General features: G+C 39.4%; 2 long non-coding RNA genes across 3 annotated transcripts; one reads left to right on the top strand and one right to left on the bottom strand.

Annotated features, from left to right (window-relative positions):
• The first annotated feature begins 157 nt into the window (after positions 1 to 157).
• LOC138351306 (uncharacterized) lies at positions 158 to 4,444 on the top strand. Its single transcript, XR_011222403.1, has 5 exons — positions 158 to 490; positions 1,552 to 1,772; positions 2,815 to 2,868; positions 3,674 to 3,739; positions 4,301 to 4,444. It is a non-coding gene; the product is annotated as an uncharacterized lncRNA (long non-coding RNA).
• On the bottom strand, positions 2,531 to 24,748 carry LOC138351305 (uncharacterized). Of its 2 annotated transcripts, none has more exons than XR_011222401.1 (5): positions 24,734 to 24,748; positions 18,982 to 19,170; positions 13,632 to 13,795; positions 12,287 to 12,385; positions 2,531 to 4,374 (listed from the first exon to the last, which is right to left on the bottom strand). It is a non-coding gene; the product is annotated as an uncharacterized lncRNA (long non-coding RNA). The 2 variants fall into 2 exon arrangements; XR_011222402.1 differs by lacking the exon at positions 24,734 to 24,748 and adding an exon at positions 23,207 to 23,221.
• Between the last annotated feature and the right edge of the window lie 211 nt (positions 24,749 to 24,959).

Consider the following 24,959-nt stretch of genomic DNA (forward strand, 5'->3'; position numbering starts at 1 on the left):
AGTAGTTAACAAATGGAATGTATTAAGCAGTGATGTGGTGGAGGCTGACTCCATACACAATTTCAAATGTAGATGTGATAGAGCCCAATAGGCTCAGGAACCTGTACACCTGTTGATTGACGGTTGAGAGTCGGGACCAAAGAACCAAAGCTCAACCCCTGCAAGCACAAATTAGGTGAGTACAACTAGGTGAATACAGCTGAGGGGCGGGACCAAACAGCTGAAGCTCAATTCCCTACGCATAACTAGGCGAGTCCATAGGAATTACCGTTTGTCCTGGCGCCATCTATGTTTTGACAGCAGTACTACTAATGTTCCCACGTTATGTGATGATCGCTATCGGGTGTTACGGTCAGTTGCTCTTCTATATGTGTTTATGGACAACGTACTAGGTGATTTGAGGCAATTTGCGGCCAGAGTGAAATAGTATCCACGCGGTGAGTGATGGAGGAGGATATATACTGCTGTGTACTCGACCAGCGGGTGAGAGGTAAGTTATATCGAACAATTATGGGGAATAGATGGGTTATTTTAAGCGTAGAATGTCAGGTAACCGGTAACTACACAGATGGGGTAGTGTTTTTTTTAAGTCTTTATTTACTAAAGTGGAACATTACATTCAGCCTTTAGCTGAACAAGTCTACTGGTGGGGGAAGTAGACTGGTTTTATGAAAGTATTTTACCTAAATATTTTGTATTTGGTTAACTACTTCAGCCGTTACCAGGGAGGGTGTTCCTTTAATCTAATCTAAAAATTCTAGCCGGACAAAGTGATTAAATAAAGAAATTGAATAGAACGAAGTGGTTTGCCAGGGTGCTTAACATTTAGTTTAGTTCACTTACTATGCAGCCCATGCTTAAAGAATGCAAGTTTATCATATTGAATTTACCGTAGTTTTACTGCATTTAATATACAGTTTTTACCCTATTTAATTGTCGGGTAAAGGTCGGTCGTGGAAAGTTCCTAATATAGCAAGTTTTAAAGGAAAAGTTTGAGTTAACTTTAACGCTTAAGTTAGTGACCAATTAGCTTAGTCTATTGTGAGGAAAGTTACTAGAATCTAACATTGCAAGTGCCATTTCTCTACTCTTTTTGAGAAACATGACTAGATACATGAATCGCATAGTTTTATTACTAAATGTTCATGGATTAGGGTGCATAGTTGAGGAAATGGTGATAAGGTTTGTGATTTTGTGTACCTTGACTTCAGCAGAGATTTTGATAGTGGCGCAAAATTGATAGGGGCTCGGATCATTGGGAATGCTGACTGAAGTTGATTAGGTCATGGCTATACCAAAGAAAATTAGTATAAATGGGGTTAAGTTGGGAGAAGTGTTGTAAGTAGTGCCTAAAAGCTCTCCTTGGACCTTGTCGCAAGATTATGGTTTAGACTGCAATAGTTGCAGAATTGGCAAATAAAAAATATCGATGCCCTATATAGTTTTGAAATGGTTAAGACTACCAGATGCAGTTTAATGCTGACAAATGTAAGGTTTGGGGCTAGGTAAAGATGAGATAGTTGTAGATTAAGAGTATTAAATTTTTTGCAGGTGGTAAATTTTCCCCGAGCTGGCACTGCTCTCCAGCCTGGGATGTTGATTGGTTAGTCTTCAACTGCCTCCCAACATGGTAGTGAGGTCCTGAGCTGACATGCAGTGAGGAACGTGGAAAGCTTCCTGAATTGGCACATGGTATGCCTGCCTTTCAAACCAGCAGCTGGCACAAATGTTCCAGCTAACATCAGAATAGTGGATGAAGCCCACACTAAAATGTAAGTGGTACAGTAAATGGACCCCCCCCCCCCCTCCCTTTTGACACTTAACAGTTGGTAGGAAGGGGGGGGGGGGAAGTGTGGCTTATAGTTCTATTGCTACAGAATCTTTTGCCATAAGCCAGTGGCAGTGGCTATTGGCACTTGCTATTCAGAATCTCCCCCTTACATAGTTAATTAAAAACGAAATGCTGTAGAAATGCACTTCTGCTGTATCTGCCAGTTTGCTAGAAATTGAAATTGGCATACTTGCTCAGCAACTACTTGCCCTCTTGTACCATGTTACTCGACCATAACATAACCACACCACCCATTCTTCTAAAATAACATCCCATATGATAAAAACTTCTGCTTTTAATAAATATTTCTAACTTTAATATTAGTTGGCTTGCATGGTGTTAATCATTCCTTTGGCAGAACTGTAGCTAAATTGTTCCCACAAAACATTTAATGTATTAACAGTACTGTATCAGGTTCATAAAGAAATTTATTATAAAGACCAAGTGTGGTCATAAGTGCTGCAGAGGGGGGAGATAGAACCTTACACCTGCAGAAGTGTGGTGATAACTGGAGAGAACATGGCCTTGTATAGTTGCTAGTGTAAAAATATTACTAAATTTAGTAAAATCACATTGTCTTGGTAGTATAGTTGGGTTAATTAAGAATTTTGACTAAAAAGCTTGGTACATAATTCAACAGAATAAATTTGTCCCCCTAGTAGTAAGCAGTGGTTGCAAAAGAATAAGAATTTGTATATATAAATTTTGTATTGCTTTTATTCAAATGTTATACATGGTTGTTAAATTAAAGTTTGTTTGCAATGTTCCAGAAAAATGTTCATGACTAAAGTTGTTGGAAAATAAAATTTGTATAGGATGTTGACTTGAAATGACTATAGGTTTGTTTGTAATTAATAAAGATGGGACAACAAGATACTTAGTGTGCCATTTAAAATGGCAACTGTTAAACTGGTGGTACAGGTATGAACAATAAAATCGCTATGCAAATAACTTTTTAGTAATATTTACTGTTCACATGACAGGTTGTGGAAGGTCCTGGCAACAGAGAGCTGCAGGAAAATACTTGCAGATCTACAGTAAGTAGTGTTGTGTACATTGGAATTAGAGGGTAGAAGTTAATTGCTAAAAACCTATTAAATATTAGGGTATGGAAGTCTAGGCTTAGGCTAGTGGGTACCATATCTGCAAGTTTAGTCCTTTCAGGAATGTATTGAATAGAATGGTATGTTGAAATTGTGGAAATTGTAATGTGGGGCATTAGATCTTAAACAGCATAGTTGAGGGTGTTTTATTAATAATTTTAATGAAATATAAATCTTGTTAACATTAAATGTTTGTTAAATAAGCTTTAATCTATAAATGTATAACACTGTTAAGGGTAATCATGAGCCAAATAAAGTTAATGGCAGGAAAAGTTTTGTTCTAAGTGATGGTATTTTTCCCTTGAAAGTAAAAAAAATATTCAATGCTTACTTTAGCTTGGTTTTAAATTTATATAGTTTTCCAGAATGTGGTTTGGAAAGTCCAGAAGTCCCTCTGTCAGTTGGGTTGTAGTAAAGGTTAATCTGAATAGATTTGCATAAATAAAAAAATAGTAATAACTTAAACAATATAGCAATGGCTAAAGAAAAATGTAAATTGCCATTGAAGTGCAGTTGTGGATAGTTTCACAAATGACATTTACTGAAACTTGGCAAATTGATGCCATATATATTTATATTGCTAAATTAGATCTTTACTACTGCTACTAGAATATGTAGGAAAGGTAAATTCCTTGAAGAAATTTTTTCCATCTGAATTTGTAAAGTACTGAATGCTAATTTGAAAAGTAAAGCAAGATTGGCTTTAAATCTGACAATAATTTGTTGAAATATTTTTCAGGTGAAAGTGATTTTGATGCATGGACTGAGGCTCCTTTACTCTGCAAAAGGAAATCTACAAAAGTGGGTGAGTTTGAATTTGATGTTTTAGCTATATCAATGACCTAATCTTAATTCTCTTATCTAGTCCATTTATAGGTGTGTAACCATGTCCTACTGTTACAACCCACAGGGGATGATGCAGTTTGTACTGATCCTACCCCATTTCATAAAAGGGGACCAGGCAGTCCTGCAGACTTCCCTGGCTTGGCTTTTTCAGAGCTTTGCTCTACTACGCATCTAATAGATGGACTAGATTTGCATAGGTTTAGGGACCCTTAACAATGCTTACATTGTTAATTCTCACAGGGCTTGTTTGCTGAATGGGTGGATGCATCTAAAACTTTAGTGCCTGGCATGCATTGTACAGTGCTTTCAGTAAAGCATATGTACAATGTGTTGATGGCATGAAAGTGGTGGATGTAATGCACCCATTCAGGGAACAAGCTCTGCACTAAAACCAGAGGAAGGGATAGGCCTTGCTGAGCCCATCTTAAAAGATAGGATATTAGGATTTTGTGGGCTTGTTATTAGGCATTGGTGATAATAAAAGTAGTGTCCCTGTTTAATGTTTCTTTTTCTTTTACAGGTGATTGTCTCTGGAGTTGTCTTGGCCTTTTGTATCTTCTGTTCATCTAGGAGCATCTGTCCCACAACCTGAAACTGTAATAAATATTAGATGTATTATAAATACTATATGTAAAACTTATTAAATAAAATGATTTTAATGAAACTACTTTATATACCTTATCCTGAAATTATGCTGGAAATTATTGTTGACTACTATTGATGCAATGTTTAAACATCTGAATTTTTTTACTTTGAAAATAAATACTTGGTAAAATTTACACCTATTTGTAACTCGTTACATATGTGCATGCAAAATGCATTGAAAAGATGTAAGTGGACTACCTATTCAATTTACATAAACTAACAAATATTGCAAATTAGTCTGAAATATTAAAGTGGAAGAAACTTATCAATATTTTAGTTTTCATATTTTGAAAGTAAATTTAAAGCTATGCAACACCTAAGCTTTGTACAAATGATTAAATTAACTAAATATCATTGTTAAATTTACAAAACATTAGAAAAGTGACACTGAAGCATCTATAAAACATGGTTTTCACAGTCTTTGGTAACTTAAATCATTTAAGAGCTTTGATTAAATTTGTCTGCCAAATGTCAGATATTCTGAAATATTTTACCTAGATTAAAACCATCATTGTTTGAAAGGGCAAAACAGATTACTGTCAATTAGTTTGACCTAACATCTGCAAGGTCCTGAAGGAATGGAATTTTTTTTTGTAAAACTGTTTGCTAAAAACAAACCCTGCCTAATGAACCTGCTCATTTTTTCTAGAAATGGTAATTGCAACATTACCAAAGGCCATTGTTTTAATAGCCAAAGTACCAAGAAGCAACAAACAGGTACATGGTAGAAAGGACAAAAGAATGGTTACGAGGACCCTTTCATTTGTTAAAGAAATGATTGGGGAAAAATGCTGTCATACCACAAGGGGTCTTAACCCTTATCATATACATCACTGACATTAATCTAAATATTACCAACCACAAAAATTGCTGATAACATGTTAAAAAAATTGAATATAATATTGAGGCCTTAATGCAGATCTCTAACTCTACAAATAGTAACAAGACTGGCAATTTCTTAATATGAAACAGAAAAAAATCCAAGACCTTGCACGTGAGCCAGAACAATCCATATCACAACTACCACATTAAAATGAAACAACAATGAAGGTAAGGTAATTACCAAGAGAAGGCCATGTAGCACCATCAAAGTGCGAAATAATCAGAGGGCGCTAAATATCACCAAGAATGCCAATACGAGAACAAAAACGCATAAGGCGAACGATATCAAATGTATCCGATTCACCTTGAATTCTATCGAGGGACAAGTGACTGCGAGGGATGGTCGGAAAGCAAGACACACGCTCGTCCTGGAAGTCAGGACATTCAACAAGGATATGCACAACTGTAAGAGGGACAACGCAATTCGGACAATAAGGAGCAGGGCGGCGCTCCATTAAGTGACCGTGGGTTAAGCGGGTATGACCAACCCACAGCCGTGCCAAAGCAGTGTCCCACCGCCGGTTACGGTGATAGGAGGAAGGCCACGGGGACACACTAAGTTTGAGAGTACGCAGCTTGTTACCAACCACAGAGGACCAACAACCCTGCCAACGGGGAAGAATGAATAACAGGATAAAAGTCGGAATAAGGAATACCTTTACGGGAGATGGGACAAGAACGGATAGCTTCCTTAGTGGCAGCATCCGCACGCTCATTGAAACACCAATATGGCTGGGAACCCAGCAAAACTCTACTGATTTAAATTTACTAGAAATAAGAAACAGCCATTGTTGAATCTCAATGACCACCGGATGGACAGGATTAAAGGACCCTAGAGCCATGAGGGCACTACGAGAATCAACTACAACCACAAAGGAGGAATGAGAATGAGAAAGCAAGAGACCAAGAGCATAGAGAATAGCATAAAGTTCTGCCGAAGGGAGGCGACACATGTAAGTACGGTCAGGAAAAACAACAGAGTAGCCCACACCATCCGCAGACTTAGACCCATCAGGGAAGATGGAAATAGAGTGGGAGTGCGAAGAAAACTGCTCAAGGAAGAGGCTTTTCAGAATTGTAGGAGGGGTAAAGGCTTTAGTAATACAAGTCAAGGACGTAGAAAACTTGGGAAGGGGTACTCTCCACGGAGGTAATGAAGGAACAATACGAGGAGAAACATTAGAAATATGAACAGAAAGAGAATCCTGTAAGTGAGATAACTGGACAGAAAGTGGGAGACAATGAAGAGGAACAGGAACCACAGGAGGAGGAAAAGTCAATGCACGACAGAGGCGAGAGGAAGGATGTTGGAAGGACCGCGCAAGATAGCGAAGACAGTAGCGATCACGACAGTCCTGAAGAGAGAGAAAGCCAGTGTCAACATACAAACTAAGGGCGGGAGTTGAACGAAAGCCACCAGAGCCGAGACGCAACCCAGTATGGTGCAAAGCATCAAGATGGCGAAGAGTAGAAGGAGAAGCAGAAGAGTATGCAGGGCAACCATAATTGAGTTTAGACAGGACGAGAGAGGAGTGCAAATAGAGGAGCGTGCGCCTATCCGCTCCCCAAGAAGTATGGGACAAAACCTTAAAAAGGTTAAGGGCCTTAGAGCATTCAACTCAGAGGCAAGAGATATGGGCTGACCAAGACAAACGAGTGTCAAAGACTAACCCCAAAAGCTTCGCGGAATCCCTGTACACAATGAGATGACCATAAAGCAACAACAATGAAGTAAAGGTCTTTCAGTAAGAATCTATCATTCACTGAAAGTTGCTGCAGTTAAAAATAAAAGAAAATACAAGTCCCTAGAAATAAACAAGCAACCTTTTTGACTAAGGAAAAGAAGGTAGTTATTCTACTGTATAAATCTAAGTATTCACTTAGATAACTGTATCCAAGCATAGAGGTTCCCCCCCCCTTCCCTTTCAGAAAAACATCTACTTTCGAAAAAGTTTAACATTGGCCAACAAAAATGATTCCAGAACTAAATTGCCTAATACCAGGAACAACTGAGACCCATGACAAACACTGCAACCCTCTCCTACCCCCAAGTCTTATGCTATTTATGATCCAAGGTAATTTGAGATACTATACTGTACTTCCTACAGACGAGTCTAGTGAGAGGGTGATCTCCTGGCGATTAAATTGAAGCACGATACAGGTATCAACGAACATCAGTCAGCCCACTTGTCAGCACAGTGGATAACTAATGACATCATAATCTGCAGTGTTGTATGCCTCCCTGTGGCCATTTAAATCAATAAAACACAGGGTTGTGGCAATGTTTACAGCATAAGGCAAGGTATAGAGGAATCCTGGAATGCCATGTAATGTGTAGTCCTTGAATGTGCTTTAGGCAACCAAATTGAATAACAACATTTCTGGTGTTCGGCTATATAATCCGACTTTCTCATTCGGTATAATGTTTTAAACCTAAATAGGAATTCACTTTAAAGGTCAATTTATTTGGAAAGTGCTAACCAGATTCCAAATTACTGAGCTCTGAAAGTACTACAAGGCAAGTTTAACCGAATGAGTGTTTGCCTATCCATACCCCCATGAGGTATGTGACAACACTGAATAAAGAAAGGGTCTTTGAGCATTCACTGTGCAGGTATTTGACATGACCAATATAGCCAAGTGTTAAAGATCATTCTAAGCAGTTCAGCACAATCCATATACTATCAATTAATATAATTGTACAATGGTGCTTGGTGGATGATATTTCCTATTAAAACTCATTGGACAACTGTTTGTATTAGACATTTTAAACCTACAAATGGTTGCCCTAGATATCGCACTACAGTATTAATTACAACATGAACAATGTAAAATCAATACCACAACAGCAAAGGATGACGGCTTTTCAACAACCGACAAACACGCAGGTCTAACACCAGCCATCCCGAGAGAGGACGTCCCGAGCATGTACACCCCACAACTTTACATCACCTTTGCTACCTCACGCGACCACGAAACAGCATGAGGATGCCATACTCCCAAACCAACTCCATGCACTTTGAGGCTTTAACAACTCAACATTTAAAAAGTTGATTTAAAAAATCAAACACCTGAATTTTTCCCTAATTAAAATTACTAGGGAAATGCACACCAAGCCATGAAACTTACAATGAAGATGAACAAACTACACACAACTGTCACCAAACTTCCACATACCACCCCCCTCTCACTCCTGCCCTCCCTCCTTAGGTGCTCTGATTGGCTGAGCACCTGAGCCACCACCACTCACCTCTTGTTGTGAGAGCCTAAAGCATGTTTGGTTGCACTTTAAAAGTTCCCGAGTGTACTCGGCTAATTGTGAGTACCGCCTGCCCGGTTCACCATTTTGTTTTTCAATCTACCTCAATTTACCCCTTTACAGTCAAATATTATGCAAAATTCTGTTTAAGACTTGTCCCTTCTTAACTTAAATAACTGCTTTGGCCATCTGCAATCTTTCTAGGTGGGTAAAAATGACTCTTTGAGGCCAGAAAGGACTTATCAGACGGCGATCATAACAATACGGTACACACACAAAATCACAACCTGATATACACCAAGCAGAAAATCCACTGCAGCTGTGAGGCGACGTAAACCCTTGCCCAAGGCACTGGCAGCTGCATACTCTACCACAGTATATTACTGACTTTGTAAAAGTCTTACAACCGGATTTCCTCATAAATCACAGCAAGTTTTGAGGCCCCTCCTTGAGTCAACGTCTTACGTAAGACCTACAAGCACTCAGGTGAAGGCTGAAGCAGTTCAACACCATACGCCCCAACTTCAAATACACAGTTGAGAGGCGGGACCAAAACGTGATTTTCTGTGTGTGCCTGAAGTTGGGGCATACGGTCTTGCTTCACCCTTCACTTTACCCTTCACCGGCGTACTTCAGGGGTTTTATTTAATACTTGGACTGGCTTCAGTAGGGCCTCCAGACTTTCTGTGGCTTCACAAGTGTCACGTGAATCCCCTGCATAGCAGTGGAACTGCCTTTTCCCTTCACCCTCAATGCCTCTGCACTGGAAGTATACATCTACACCAGCCCAGAAGAGTCATCAGTCCTGCCACCTCTCCATACCCCCCAGGGCCTGGCACGGCCTGGTACGACTCAAGAGGCAAGCCGGGCGCCACTGCTAACTGGCAGTTTGTCCCCACAAACAAGCAGTTAGCCGCCTACAACTGACAGTGGTGCAGCTCAACACAAAGGCACCGCCAGCCACAACGAGCAGTTTGCTAGTTGACCAGATGTCCACCTCGTGTTGACACTGGATGAGTCATCACCGCCGGACTATATAAAGAGCGCTGCCTCCCTGGAGAGGCAATCTCTCCCTTAGTGCTCTAGGATCACCTTCGTGTCTCTAACCCGTCGTCTACTTCCAGCCAACGTCATGTGACTGATGCCATGGTGGTATGGTAGCTGTCTTCAGAACACCAGTATATCTTCATACTTTTATTCATTGCTTATAGTTTATTTTTTGCATTTAAGGTCATACTAACTTGTTCACCTTTGCATTACATGATAGTCAAGTATTGTCATGTGTTATTTTTGTTCATTACTATTTCAGTAAATTGTTTAATTATTTATTTGATAATTTTCATTTGTTTCCACCTGCAACTTACACACTGCAAGGCCAATAGCAGCATTTCTTTCATTTATGTGAGGGAGAGCCATACCATCTTGGTTCAGTATAGCTGTGATACCATAACCCAAGATATCCAGTTGTAAGACTTTTACCATCAGTGGTGGTAGAGTATGCAACTGGCAATGCCTTTGTTACAGGTTCGCTTCATCTCACAGCCCCAGTGGATTTTCTCACACATTTGAATACATGAAACAACTTTATTTGATACATTCCAAACCAAAGTACTGTACAGTACAGTAATTATCAAACCATCAAATGTGTGGGATAATCATAGTGCGCTAAATATCACTAACGTCGCCAATACAAGAACAAAAACGCATACGGCGAACAATATCAAAGCTATTGAATTTACCAAGAATTTTATCGAGGGACAATTGACAGTGAGGGATGGTCGGGAAGCAAGACACGTAAGTCCTGGAAGTCAGGACATGTAGAGACAACGGTTTGGACAATAAGAAGCAGGGCAGCGCTCCATTAAGTGCCCGTGAGTTAAACGTGTATGACCGATATACAACCTCGCCAGAGCCGTTTCCCACCACCGGTTACGGTGGTAGGAGGAAGGCCACGGGAACACACTACTCTTAAGAGCACGCAATTTGTTACCAGTAACAGAAGACCAACAACCCTGACAACGGGCAAGAATGGGGAAATGAATAACTGGGTAAAAGTCATAATAAGGAATACCTTTACGGGAGATGGGACAGGTGCGGATAGCTTCCTTAGCGGCAGTGTCCGCACGCTCATTTAAGAACACACCATGTTCAGAACATGGGGGCCTCGTAGCCTGGTGGATAGCGTGCAGGACTCGTAATTCTGTGGCGCGGGTTCGATTCCCGCACGAGGCAGAAACAAATGGGCAAAGTTTCTTTCATCCTAAGTGCCCCTGTTACCTAGCAGTAAATAGGTACCTGGGAGTTAGTCAGCTGTCACGGGCTGCTTCCTGGGGTGTGTGTGTGTGTGTGTGGTGTGGGGGAAAAAAAAAAAAAAAAAAAAAAAAAATAGTAGTTAGTAAACAGTTGATTGACAGTTGAGAGGCGGGCCGAAAGAGCAAAGCTCAACCCCCGCAAAAACACAACTAGTAAACACACCAATATGGGTGGGAATCCAGCGAAATTCCACTGTCTTAAATCTACTGGAGATAAGAAACAGCCAATGTTGAATTTCAACTACCAAAGGATGGACTGGATTAAAGGATTCTAGAGCCATGAGGGCACTGCAAGTGTCAACTACAAACACAGAGGAGGATTGACAGCGAGAAAAGAGTTGATGAAGAGCATAGAGAATAGCATAAAGTTCTGCCATGAAGATGCTAGTCTCCGGAGGCAGGAGACACAAAGGTGCAGTCAGGAAAAACAACAGAGTAACCTACACCGTCTGCAGACTTAAGACCCGTTGGTGAAGACGGAAATAGAGTGGAAGTGTGAAGAAAAGTGTTCAAGGAAAAGGTGATTTAGAACTGTAGGAGGGGTAAAAGTTTTAGTCATGTGGGTCAAGGCTTACAGAATTTAGGAACGGAGACCCCTCCATAGGGGCAAAGACGGAATGACACGAGGGGAAATATTGGTAACACAAACTGAAAGAGCATTTTGTAAGAGAGACAACCGTACAGAAAGAGATAGGTGGTGAAGGGGAACAGGAACCACAGGATGGGTAAAGGTCAAGGCATGACATAAGCAAGAGTGAGGGTGCTGTAAGGACCGTGCAAGGTGGAGAAGACAGTAGCGATCATGGCGATCCTGTAGAAACAGGACGCCAGTTTCAACATACAGGCTTAGGGTAGGTGTCGAAGGAAAGGTACCAGAGCTGAGCCGTAACCCAGTATGATGCAGTGTGTCCGGATGGTGAAGGGTAGAAGGAGAAGCAGACGAGTAAACAGGGCCATAATCGAGTTTAGACAGAACGAGAGAGGAATGTAAAGAGAGGAGCAGTGTCGATTAGCTCCCCAAGAAGTATGGGACATGACCTAAAGTTAGTTAAGGGCCTTAGAGCATTCAACTCGGACGTAAAAAATATGGGGCGACAAAGACAAACGAGTGTCAAAGATTAGCCCTAAAAGCTTTAGCAGATTCTTTGTACAAAAGGGGATGACCCCTGTTACCTAACAGTAAATAGGTATCTGGGAGTTAGCTGTTACAGGCTGCTTCCTAGGGGGGTGTGTGTGTGTGGGAGAAAAAAAAATTTAGTAGTTAACCACTGAACTGCTCTGTCTCCAAATAACACCCTGGTGCACAAGAAATAAATTCTTTCCAAAAATTTTTTTTCTCTTCTTATATTGTTAAAATGCAGAGTCTGATCACGGGGAAACTAAACAAAAAATATTGTATGTGACTTACTTTAGCTGCGATGGAGCTGGGAAGTTGAGCAAATTATGGGCGCTGAGCGTTGGAGCGATGGGGGTCTGTCGGCCCCGCCACCCTGTGCGACGGCAGTTGCTGCGAATAAAATGTTGCGCAATTATTTTGAAGTTTCTCATTCATTTCTTCTTTTTTTTTGCTGTAATATTATTTAAAAGTGTGTAATTTGTGGAATTTATATAATTCAAAGTATAGAACATCGCTATGCTCAAAATTATGGGCCTCATATATGCGACATATTCTACAATCAAACAGTGTTTTTGCTGTTATTACACTATATACACACATTGTATATACCCATCTACGTATGTATTCACCATAACGATCCACTATGTTGGTATGGTGAGCCCAAAAAACATGAGTGAGCTGCCACACCCTGCCAGTCCTCCCTCCCTCCTCCAACACATTACTCTCCAACATTCCTCCTCCCAAAATACTGTCATTGTGTTTATTACACTATTTACACACGTTATGTATAAGTATGTACATGTTTTATTCATGTACATACGTACATACTTGCCATCTCCTCACCTCTCTCTCTTGCCTACTTAATGCTCTTGCTTCCCTCATCTCATCACAATCGACTTTATAATGGTCCAGGACGGATCGAAATGTCGTCGTCTATTCAATTTCCAGTGTGTGGTTTGGTCAACAATGAAATCTTCATGCAAGATCTTATAAAGAAAACCCCTAGAATGAGTTTTGTAGATACGAAAGAGTTTAAGGTGAGTAGGGGATGGTTTGAGAAATTTTGAAAAAAGACGTGGTATTCATAGTGTTGTGAGGCATGGTGAGGGTGCCAGTTCAGACAAAGTAGGGGCTGAAAGATTTGTTCGTGATTTTAAAGATTTTGTAGATACTGTATTGATGGATATATTCCACAACAAGTGTTTAATTGTGAGGAGACATGGCTATTCTGGAAAAAATTGCCGAAGAGGACATACATTACCCAAGAGGAGACGTCATTGCCCGGACACAAGCTAACTTGGGCTAACTTGTGTCAGGATAGGCTAACTCTTGTGCTGTGTGGCGATTTGAAAATTAAACCCTTGCTCGTGTATCATTCCGAAAATTCAAGAGTTTTAAAAAATATATAACGTGCAGAAAAACTGTGATGTAGAGTGGTTTGCCCTGCCATCAAAAAATATCTGCAAGAGAAAAGTTTGACACTAAAGGGCCTGCTTCTCGACAATGCTCCTGCTCATCCTCCAGACTTGGAGGATGCATTGTTGGGGCCACTTTTTTTTTTTTAGGGATATTCCTGCATGGGCCCTAAGTTTCTGGCTAATGAACCAATGACATGAAGGAGGAGTTTTCAACCTACCTTGTGTTAGGTGTGCAGGGGTCAATAGGCTGAACATAATGTCAGGAGCAAAGGGGGGCGTTTGCCTCTTCAAACACAATTGCGACCATCTTCATCTCTTCGAACTATCCTAAATGATCTCTTCACCTGTCTGACCAAATTGGGTGTCCAGACCACCTTTGAATCTGAAATTGTAAAATTAATAGTGATTTCAGAATATTCAGTCCATTTATACTAACAAAATTATATACAGTATACTGTAATTGAAATTTTACAGAATGATAAAGGCAATTTAGTAACTTTGTTAAAATGCACATGGGGGAAATACATGAAAATAGGTTAATATGGTTTGTAAGGTTGATGGGAAATGTTTATTACTTTTATGATTTAAAAGATGTACTGTATAGCCCTGATACTCCATCCTGGGTGCATTCCACCAGGTAATGACCACAGCAAAAGTTTTCCACGAGGCTCTATTGTCACACAAACTTTTCACATTTTCAAACTTGATTCATCTTTTTCCCCCTCGTTCCAGGGGTTTTCTTTAAAAGGTCTTCATGCAAATGCCTTGGTTTCTCACAAATGATGGCCTCTGAATTGCTATCACCTGCTAACTCCTTGTTGTGTATCCAAATTAATAAAAACTTTTTAACATCCTCAAGTGTTTGTGTTCTTTGTTTCGGGATTGTTGATATGCCTTTTGCCACTGTAATGCTCATAATGTCCTTTTTCTTAGCAAGTACAGTGCATATTGTTGACATAGATTTGTTGTACTGCCTAGCTAGTTCAACAACCTGTGCACCATTTTGATGTTTATGAATGCTCTCTTGTTTTTCCTCTATGGTCATTCTCACATGTGTTTTCTTGGCTTGAACCTTACCACTGGCTTTCTTGGGACTCATGGCAAGATATATCATAACAAATTTTATGTTCAAATAGCCAAAAATCCCAAAACAAATGTAATGCTTTACAAAGAATTCAGGCGCGATACTTACTAGGCAGGAGACACTGGTAAACTGAGGCGCGATCACCATGCCACCACGCGCTAGGTCAGCCCATACGAATATCAACAAACTCCTTTCCCGAGGCAAAGTTTGTAACCCGATTCAAATTTTTTGAAAAAATTAGGCTCGTAACCCGAAAAGTTCATAAATATTCATTCGTAAGCCAAGGTGTCACTATATATAACTAAAAAATTAAACTCAGGATTACTTTCAACCCCCACCCCTTTTGCTCTACTCCATCGCCACCTACCTTCACCCCCCTCTATGATGTACTCTTCCATAGACACCTACCTTTGCCCCCCTCCTCCCCTCTACTCCTCCATCATCACCTACCTTCACACCCCCTCCCTTCTCCTCCTCCATCGTCACCTTCCTTTCACCCTCCTCTATGATGTACTCTTCCATAGACACCTACGTTCACTGCATATAATGCTCCCCTCTACTCCTCCATCGTCACCTACTTTCACCCCCCCCCCTCCACTCTACTCCTCCAGGGTCGCAGACAATTTCACGAGCGTGAGAACTACGAGTTCTCTAACCACTCTCACACTCCTACTCTCTCACCAGTGAGGGGGAGGGAAGGAGGGAGGAAATGAAGGAAGAAAGGTGGGGGAGAGAGAATAGGCAGGGGGGAGGAGGGCCTAGATACATTTCTTCCATATAGATAGGTAGACTGAGGGAGAGCTGCTTGCCAAGAGCCCTATCAGACAGGATTCCTATTCCTCAACCCTCCCTAATATGCCACATCCTGGTCAGGACAACTTGCTCGATTGTTATTCTTGGTGTGACTCGAGAACTGACCTCGAGGCGGGGCATGGGCATGGATTATCTCCCTGGGGCACGCACCTCCCTGCCCCAGCTCTCTCTCTCACATAATCTATTAAGGGTCTAACATGAGGTCATTGTGCCTACCAGAAGTGTATATGTCCAAGGCTGGCCACCTGTCTGGACCATTCAAATGTATAAACATGTAATTAGCACTTGGAAAACTATCTCTAGTATCCTAGGAACTAAACAACACTCACATAACCAAATAAAACTCTACAAGGATGGGGATATACTGTCAACTGATTTAGAAATGGCAAATGAATTTAATAGTTTCTTTTCATCGGTTGGTGCTAATCTTGCCAGTAAAATCCCACAGACTCAGACACATATTAACACATATCTCTCAGGCAGCTATCCAAACTCTCTTCTCCTTTCACCAATCAGCCCGGCAGATGTTGTGTCCATCATACTCTCTCTAAAAACCAAGGCAGGGAACACCAGTGAAATTCCGTCCATTGTGTACAAGAGAGCCTCCCATGCCCTTGCCCCACCCATAGCACTACTGTTCAACAAATCTATAGTGTCACACCTTCCCTGATATCCTCAAAAAAGCAAGAGTAACGCCAGTCCATAAAGGAGGCAATCCGGCGGACATAAACAATTATAGACCAATATCAAATCTACCCATTCTATCAAAAATATTTGAAAAAATTATTTACAAACAGCTCTATTCCTACCTCGTAAAATTCGACATACTCAGCCCCTGCCAGTTTGGCTTCGGGTCCCAAAAGAGCACCAACGATGTAATCATAAGTCTCCTTGACGTTATCTACTCAGCCCTTGACAAAAATGAGTTTCCGATTGGACTCTTCATTGACCTAAGAAAAGCCTTTGATACTGTTAATCACAACTACCTCTTACTTAAACTCCAGCATTATGGAATCCGAGGCCTTGCCCTTGACTACATCTGATCCTATCTTAGTGACAGACACCAATATGTAACCATCAATGATACAACTTCTTCCACTCTACCAATTACCGTTGGAGTGCCACAGGGCAGCATCTTAGGACCTCTGCTATTTCTTATATATATAAACGATCTGCCTAATGTCTCTAATATTCTCAAACCTATATTGTTTGCTGACGATACTACCCTTATCTATTCAAACCTCAACCCACATACACTAAATAATGTTGTGAATAATGAATTAAAAAAAGTCCACTTATGGATGTCAACGAACAAACTAACATTAAACATCGAAAAGACTTACTACATCTTATTTGGAAGCAAATCATCAAATGCAATTCAGCTACAGGTAGACAACATTAGCATCAGTAATAAAAATGATGGCAAGTTTCTTGGCCTATTCCTAGACAAGAGACTCAACTTCAGCACCCACATTCAACACATAACTAAGAAAGTCTCTAAGACAGTTGGTATACTCTCCAAAATCAGATATTATGTTCCTAACTCTGCTCTCCTCTCACTATATTATGCACTAATCTACCCCTATCTTAATTATGGTATCTGTGCATGGGGGTCTACCACTGCAAACCACCTTAAGCCCATCATCACACAGCAAAAATCTGCTATCAGAATAATAACTAACTCTGCTTTCAGACAACACTCAGCTCCCTTGTTTAAATCCCTAAACTTGCTAAATATTAACTCCCTCCACACATTCTCTTGTGTCAACTACATTTACAAAACCCTGTTCTTAAATGCAAACCATGCTCTGAAACTCTCCCTGGACAGATGTAATAGGACCCATTATCACCACACCAGAAATAAATATCTCTTTGATATCCCCAGGGTCAAACTTAATCTGTGTAAACACTCTATGCAAATTAAGGGACCTAGTCTATGGAACTCACTCCCTAGTGAATTGAAAAACTGTAAAACTTTTGCCTTATTTAAAAGCAAAACCAAAAAGTACCTAACTTCATCTTCTTAGTTTCCTACACTGAGCTTTAAATTTGCTCTGTACCTAGTGTTACCCAATCTCCTAATTTTTATGTAATATCAAACAACCTTATCATTGTGTTCATTGCTGTCTTCTTTTATGTGCTAGTCATATGCTGTATTGTGACTACCAATTTTTGTCAACTACCATTCAAGCTGTCATTGCAATCAATCTTATATTGTTTCTGCTGTATTGTGCCTACCAATTTTTGTCAACTACCATTCAAGCTGTCATTGCAATCAATCTTAGCTACCTATGTGCTTTAATATACTGTACCTACAATTTTCTCTCATCTTCTTTTTTTCATTTCATGTAACTGTTATCATTTTTTTGTCTATAAATTTTGCAAGTATTTACCTCCTTAAAATTTTCTTAGATTAAGGACCTGCCCGAAACGCTGCGCGTGCTAGTGGCTTTACAAGACTGTAATTACCATATTTGTATCCTCACATTCCTTATGCACATTCTTGTATATGCATAAATAAATAAAATAAATAAATAAATAGTCTATTAAAATTATATATAATGCTACAATTATAAATTAATTTGTTCATGGTCATTCGTTTATCAGTATTTTAATATGAAGTATATATACGCATGTATGTATACGTTGACGTACACATATATGATTATGTGTATGGAATGATTATGATTATGTGTAATCATATATGATTATATCTAATGGAATGCATTAGTAAGTGATGTGGTGGAGGCTGACTCCATACACAGGTTCAAGTGTAGATATGATAGAGCCCAATAGGCTCAGAAACCTGTACACCTGTTGATTGACGGTTGAGAGGTGGAACTAAAGAGCCAGAGCTCAACCCCAGCAAGCACAATTAGGCGAGTATATGAACAAATGCACATGTACACTTTCAAATGAATTAAGATACCTTGAGATACACAATGACTTAGTTTAAATAGTTTAAACACATTATGGTACTGATTTTGACATGCTGATGTCTGGAAGGGAGTGGGGGTGTGGGGGGTTATTGTCTGAGGTGGAGGACCAGAGGAGGGGGTCAGTGGAAGGATGGTGGCTGGAGGGATGCCATTGTTCTAATGGTTATGAAAACAATTATTGATGGCAGGAATTCAGTGGGTGTGTACTTCACCCGCACCATCACCATACTGTGCCCTGCTACAACCCCCCCCCCCCCCCACTCCACCCATGCTGTGCGGGGCGTATTACACATTATGGGATAACCGACTGTCTGTCCATTCCTGTCTGCTCGTTATGCTGCCCTTCCTTTTGAAAATTGTCTGCTTTATCGACTTCCTTCAAGACCACACGTTAGCCTCTTATGACGCCCTCTTACCACTCTCAGGGAGCCGGCTCTTCTATACAATAGTTACCACTCAGTCCCCAAGGTGAAAGAGTGTCCGGCCATATGACTTGTTACGTGTACTTATTTGCGATTCGTTTGGGCTGTCACGTGTGGTGATTAGTGTTGGGTAAGGCTAGGCCAGGTCAGGTCAGACTAGGCCAGGTCAGACTAGGCCAGGTCAGACTAGGCTAGGTAAGGTAAGGCTAGGCCAGGTCAGGCCAGGTCAGGTCTGGTCAGGTCTGGCTAGGCCAGGTCAGGCCAGGCATAGGCTAGGCAGGGTGAGAGAAGTAAAGCGGCAGGTACTTACGTTTCCGAGAAAGTAGCGGCGGTAGTATATTGTTGATTTAGATTCGACGACATCCTGAAGCTAGTAGGTGGCGGCCTCATCGCTCTCGAACTTCTTGTTGTTGTAGGGGATACGAGGCACACCCAATATCCCCCTTACATTGATCACATCGCACACTAATATTTTTACTATTTCGGACACCAGATTTGTCTGTTTCGTATATGTATAATTGAAATTGAAATTGAAATTGAAATAAGTTTATTGAGCTATATGTATAATTGTTCAATATTAAAACCATAATAGAATGCTCTAAGTATTTACGTATATTAATACATCTTCAGAAGGAATGGTTCGCTCTGAACATGTATTAATATAAGAAAGTACTAAAGGAAATTCCTGTTTCAATTCTTCCTCCGTGGTCTGACACTCTTATTATATATTGTATATACTGAATTATAAATACTATGCTTATATAATATATACTGAAATATTGTTACATTTAACGTATGAAACAAAGTATATACCTGTATTTTTAATAAAATATAAAACATTAATATTTATCAACGTATCTCTGTGAATTACATAATTTATCAGTATTGTACAGCCTGTGATCTCCACCCGGCTGGCCACTGATACCTAAGTAGCTTTCATGTGTCCGGACACCGGCGATAGGATTGTATTATTTAACTTTAAAGAGAGAGATATTTCTTGAAATGTTGTCACATTAACGTCTACATCTTCCTTCCTTCTGACATATAGATTTTAAGGTTAATTAGCATATATGGAAATAAATTACACAATTTATAGGCTGAAGGGCTTCACACTCTTAGAGCAAGCCATCAAGAAACTGTACAGTATCAAATGCATATATCTTGAATGCTTTCACTTCAGTTATATTTATGACAAGTATTTAAAGTGTAGCTTATATTTCTGCCTTTCTGTTGACATAAAAAACTTTCGTTTATTACATTATCTAGATAAAATTAGCATTGATCTTCAAAAGGTTGTAGTTGTAACTTCCATTATAAACAACATTATTATTGCAAACAGTAGGAGTTTCAAAGTCTCATTTGTATGGATACCTTCTCATATAGGTGTTGTCCACCTGCATGATGACACAAACAAGGCAGCTAAAACTGAATGTGATAAGCCTGAAGTTGAGTGGGATATGGGCATTCCAATCTCTTCTGTCAAAGCCGCAATATTTTAGGAAATTAGGGAAGACAGAAGAGCAGTCACTGACACACAAAAGCCAGAAAGCAAGAGTATAAAGAGCTATGACATGTTTATGTGCCTCTGTAACCTTTTCCACTACCGCCCACAAGATGATATATGGGGTGCATAATTAATGAACTAAACTAAGTAAACATGTTTAGAATCGAGAATTATATGAACGGACAGCATAAAACTTCCACTAGTGTCACAATGACAGTGTGACATTGTAATTGCCATAATTAGGCTAGGATATCGATATGTATCGCAGGTGGCTGCAGATAATGAATAGCCCCCAATGGTGAATATTCCAATTGTAAACTATGTGAACAAGAGCTGGGACTTACTCACCAACACTATATCTGTGATTGCCCTGTTATAAGTGACTTCAGACCAAATGGTATAAGGTACTTTGAACTCTGTAATTACTTCATACACTTGGGAATATTGGAAGATATTCTTATGCTGTACCCGGATTTTGCTAACGGAGGCTAATAGATCAGCCTTATATTTTATGTTCTCACCTGATTGTTACCTTGAGGTAGGCCCGTAAGTGGTAGTCCTCTTGAACCATTAACAGATTCAGATTCAGATTCAGATTCAGATGTTTATTCAGGTAAGGTATATACATACAAGTGATGTTACAGTAATGGATTGATATATAGATAGAGCTAGTACATACAATGCCTAAAGCCACTATTACGCAATGCGTTTCGGGCAAGAAAACATTAATATCTAGAACTTAATACTAATTGAGCATAAAGAATAAAAGATGTTGAGAACAAATACAAATAAAGATAAAAAAAAAGGGGGAAACATGACTGAAAAAGCAGCACAAATACAATAGGTTGACAAACAGTGTTGATTAAAAAAAAAAAAAAAAAAAGAAAATAACAGACATGGGTTGACAATAGAGGAGTGAGGTAGATTACAGGGAATTTATTAGGTAGTGTTTAGTTTTTATCTTAAACTGGTTGAGAGAGGTACAGTCTTTAACATGGTTGGGAAGGTCATTCCACATTCTGGGCCCCTTGATTTGCAGAGCATTTCTAGTTTGATTAAGACGTACTCTAGGAATATCAAAACTGTATTTATTTCTGGTGTGGTGCTCATGGGTTCTGTTACAACCTACTATGAAGCTTTTAAGATCAGGATTGGCATTATAGTTTAGCGTTTTATATATGTATAATACACATGAGAGAATGTGCAGTGACTTAATATCTAACATATTAAGAGATTTGAGTAGGGGTACCGAGTGATGTCTGGGGCCAGAGTTGGATATTGTTCTAATAGCGGCTTTGTGTTGGGTAATTAGAGGACGTAAGTGATTTTGGGTAGTAGAACCCCAAGCACAAATACCATAGTTGAGATAAGGATAGATAAGGGAGTAATAGAGAGTCACCAGGGCAGGGCGTGGTACATAATATCTGATCTTAGAAAGAATGCCCACAGTTTTTGAAACTTTTTTAGATATATTTAGAATGTGTCCCTGGAAATTCAGCTTGTGGTCAATGAGAATGCCAAGGAATTTGCCATCTAATTTGTTACAAATTTGGGTATTGTTTATTTTGAGATTTATAAGACTAGAGGATTTATTGCCAAACAGAATATAGAAGGTTTTGTCAATGTTAAGGGTGAGTTTGTTGGCAGTTAGCCAAAGATGGACTTTATTTAGCTCAGTATTTACTGTGGCATTTAGAGCAAGAGGGTCAGGACTGGAGTAAATGAAGGTTGTGTCGTCAGCAAATACTGATACTGTTAACAGTATCAATAGATGATACTGGAGATCTGTGGAGGTGCGACTGGACCCTGCGTGACGGGAGATGTATCCCTTGTTTCTTGTGATTGATTGATGAGGATTAAGCCACCCAAAAGGTAGCACGGGCATGAATAGCCCGTAAGTGGTGTTCTTGTTAGTCACAGTTGATTTTTTTTATTGAGGCTGGTATTTTATCCCCTGATTCCATGTATAACTAACCATCCTGTGAGATGGGAATATTTAATGAACTTATAGCTAGTTTTTGATATACACTGTGTAATCTTTCATATAGAATAGGGTAGCAGCACATTACTCTGTATACCTAAGCTTGTTAATAATAACAAAAAAAAAAAGTTAGTTTCTATCGATAGGGAGAGCGATGGTTCAAAAATCCTTCTTTAAAATATGAATATCTTTCCTATCTCACTAAGATCTAATCTCTGTGATTAAAATGCAAAATTGACTTTGTCACTGCCTTTTTGATAACGTATACAATCATAAGCTTATTTGTGAATCTCTATTAAACAGTAAATCAGAGAGCGTGTAAGGTTCCGTGTTCCATGTCCGAAGAAACAGGGTGATTTTACATAAATACAGTACATGATAGTTTAAGTAGCGAACGCATACCAACAAATAACGATTAGTATCTATAATAAAAATATTGTTCTATGGAGTTGATTTAACTTCCAACCATGTATTTTTAAATAATCTTTAACGTTTTCTGGCTAGTTATGTTAGATTTGATTAAAAATACGCATTCTACTTGTTAATATCGTTAGATTTGATTAAAAATACGCATTCTACTTGTTAACATCATAAATTAAATTTGCGATAATTTGAGCAGAGAAGTTCGACGACTGGATTACTGTGTACAGAAGGTTGATATGCCAGCAAACACTTTCCAGAGAGCAATATATCTTGGATAAGTCGCTCCACGATATTGTTGCTTGGACCATCGACTTCCTTTGATATTACATATTTACATCTTATTTTGTTATGAAATGATATTTTTTCAGAGTAAAATTATGTTTTCTCATTTTCTGCATCCAGCATCCACATTATAGTGAGTAAATATACCATATTACTTCATTGCTTACGTAATGCTAGGAAGGTTTGAGTAGCTTTGGGTCTTTAGTGGACAGAATCTCCAATGGAGTTGGAGTCGAGTGGGGCGAGAGTCGCCCCATCTCTCTCGACCGGGCGGGACTCGAAACTTAAATTAAAATTGCTATATCATTGGTCTCCAACATGATATATTTCCTTTGATGCACTCACAATAACGATTATAGCTCTGTCTTTCTGGAGGCATGTAATATTTTAGGCTTTATTAGCGTATCTTTGTTAATTACACAACATATTGGCAAGTGCGTAGGCGTCTGCACTCCATGACCGAAAAGCTACTGAACGCCACTATAAAAACTTTAAGGACTTGAAGTAGAAGGGGGTAGAAATAGCCTAAGCTACTCTATCCCTTTGAGATGTATTTATTGCTTATCTCAATAAACATACTTGAACTTGAACTATAAAAACATATATCTTCACTTGAGCTTTAAATATGTCTAATGTAATGTATTTAAAATAAAGCTTATATTTCTATCTTTCTTAAGACGTGTAAAACATTTGTGTTTATTAACGAATTTACGTAAAATAAACATTCTTCTGAGAGAGTTGCTCTGTCGCTCAGTCTATGCGGGGGTCGGAGCTCGGCGATTATTAAAATACATGAATCTTCATTAGAACTTTAATTATGTCTATGATAAAGTGTTTAAAATGAGCCTTATAATCCTATCTTTCTTGAGGCATATAAAAAATTTACGATTATTTACAAATTTACGTGAAATAAGCATTGTTCTGAGAGAGAGTAATTGCTCCGTCGATCGATCTGTCCGGAGTCGGAGCTCGGCTATTATAAAAGTACACGTATCTTCGTTTTAAATTTAAATATGCCCATGGTAAGGTATTTAGAACGAAGCTTATATATCTGTCTTTCTTGTGACATATAAAACTCTTACGTTTATTAAGGAATCTGCGTGAAATAGGCATGGTTCTGAGATTAATGCTGCGGTCTTCGAGTTTGACGAGCGATGAAAACTGCCACTTTTATACAACTACAAATATCTTCGGTTTTACTTAAAATATTTGTCTGGTAGAGGTTTTACATATAGATCGCGTTTCTGTCTTTCTTCTGACTAATAAATAATTTTGGTTTAATCAGTTATCAAGATGTTTTCAACAATATTCTTTCAGCGTTCGTCTTTTCCAACTTGGGCGACCCTTTTGGAAGCGCGATACTTGGGTTAACCCATCCTATAGTTGGGTCTGTTTCCAACTGGGGTTCGAATATCGGTAAGGAGAGCGTCGGCCATGAAGCCTTGTTTAAAGTATGAATATTTTTCCTCTCTAATAAGGTATAATCTGTGATGGATTCACAAAAACTATTTTATATCTGCCTTTCTGATAACATATACAAATATAATCTTTATTTGTGAATATTTGTTAATTAAGCAATATATCAGAGGGCGTGTAGGGTTCGGTGTTCAATGAACGAAAAGGACTGGATCACTGTGTACAGGAGGCTGGTATGGCAGCAAACACTCTCCAGGCGACCATATATCTTGGACAAGTCGCTCCACACAATTATCGACTTGGACCGTCGACTTCCTATGGCGTAACACCTCTCATATTTACGTCTCATTTCGTTATGAAATTAGATTATTTCAGAGTAAAAATAGGTTTGATCATGTTCTACGTGTAGCACCAACATTATAGTAAGTAAATATACCATATTTCTTCATTACTTACGTAATGCTAGGACGATTTGTGTAGTTTTGGGCCGATTTGAGCTGATTTGGGTAATTCTATGGACCGACTGTAACATCTTCAACAGGTTTCTTTGTCAAACCAACTCCGCCAGTTCCACTATGTATTCAAGCATGATAACACAGTAAAGGGAAGGATGAGAGGGAGGGAGGGAGGGAGGGAGGGAGGGAGGGAGGGAAGGAAGGTGGTGGTGGGTAGAGGCTATGGT

The sequence above is a fragment of the Procambarus clarkii genome, chromosome 49 (genome assembly GCF_040958095.1).
Source record: "Procambarus clarkii isolate CNS0578487 chromosome 49, FALCON_Pclarkii_2.0, whole genome shotgun sequence".
Classification (NCBI taxonomy): Eukaryota; Metazoa; Arthropoda; class Malacostraca; order Decapoda; family Cambaridae; genus Procambarus; species Procambarus clarkii.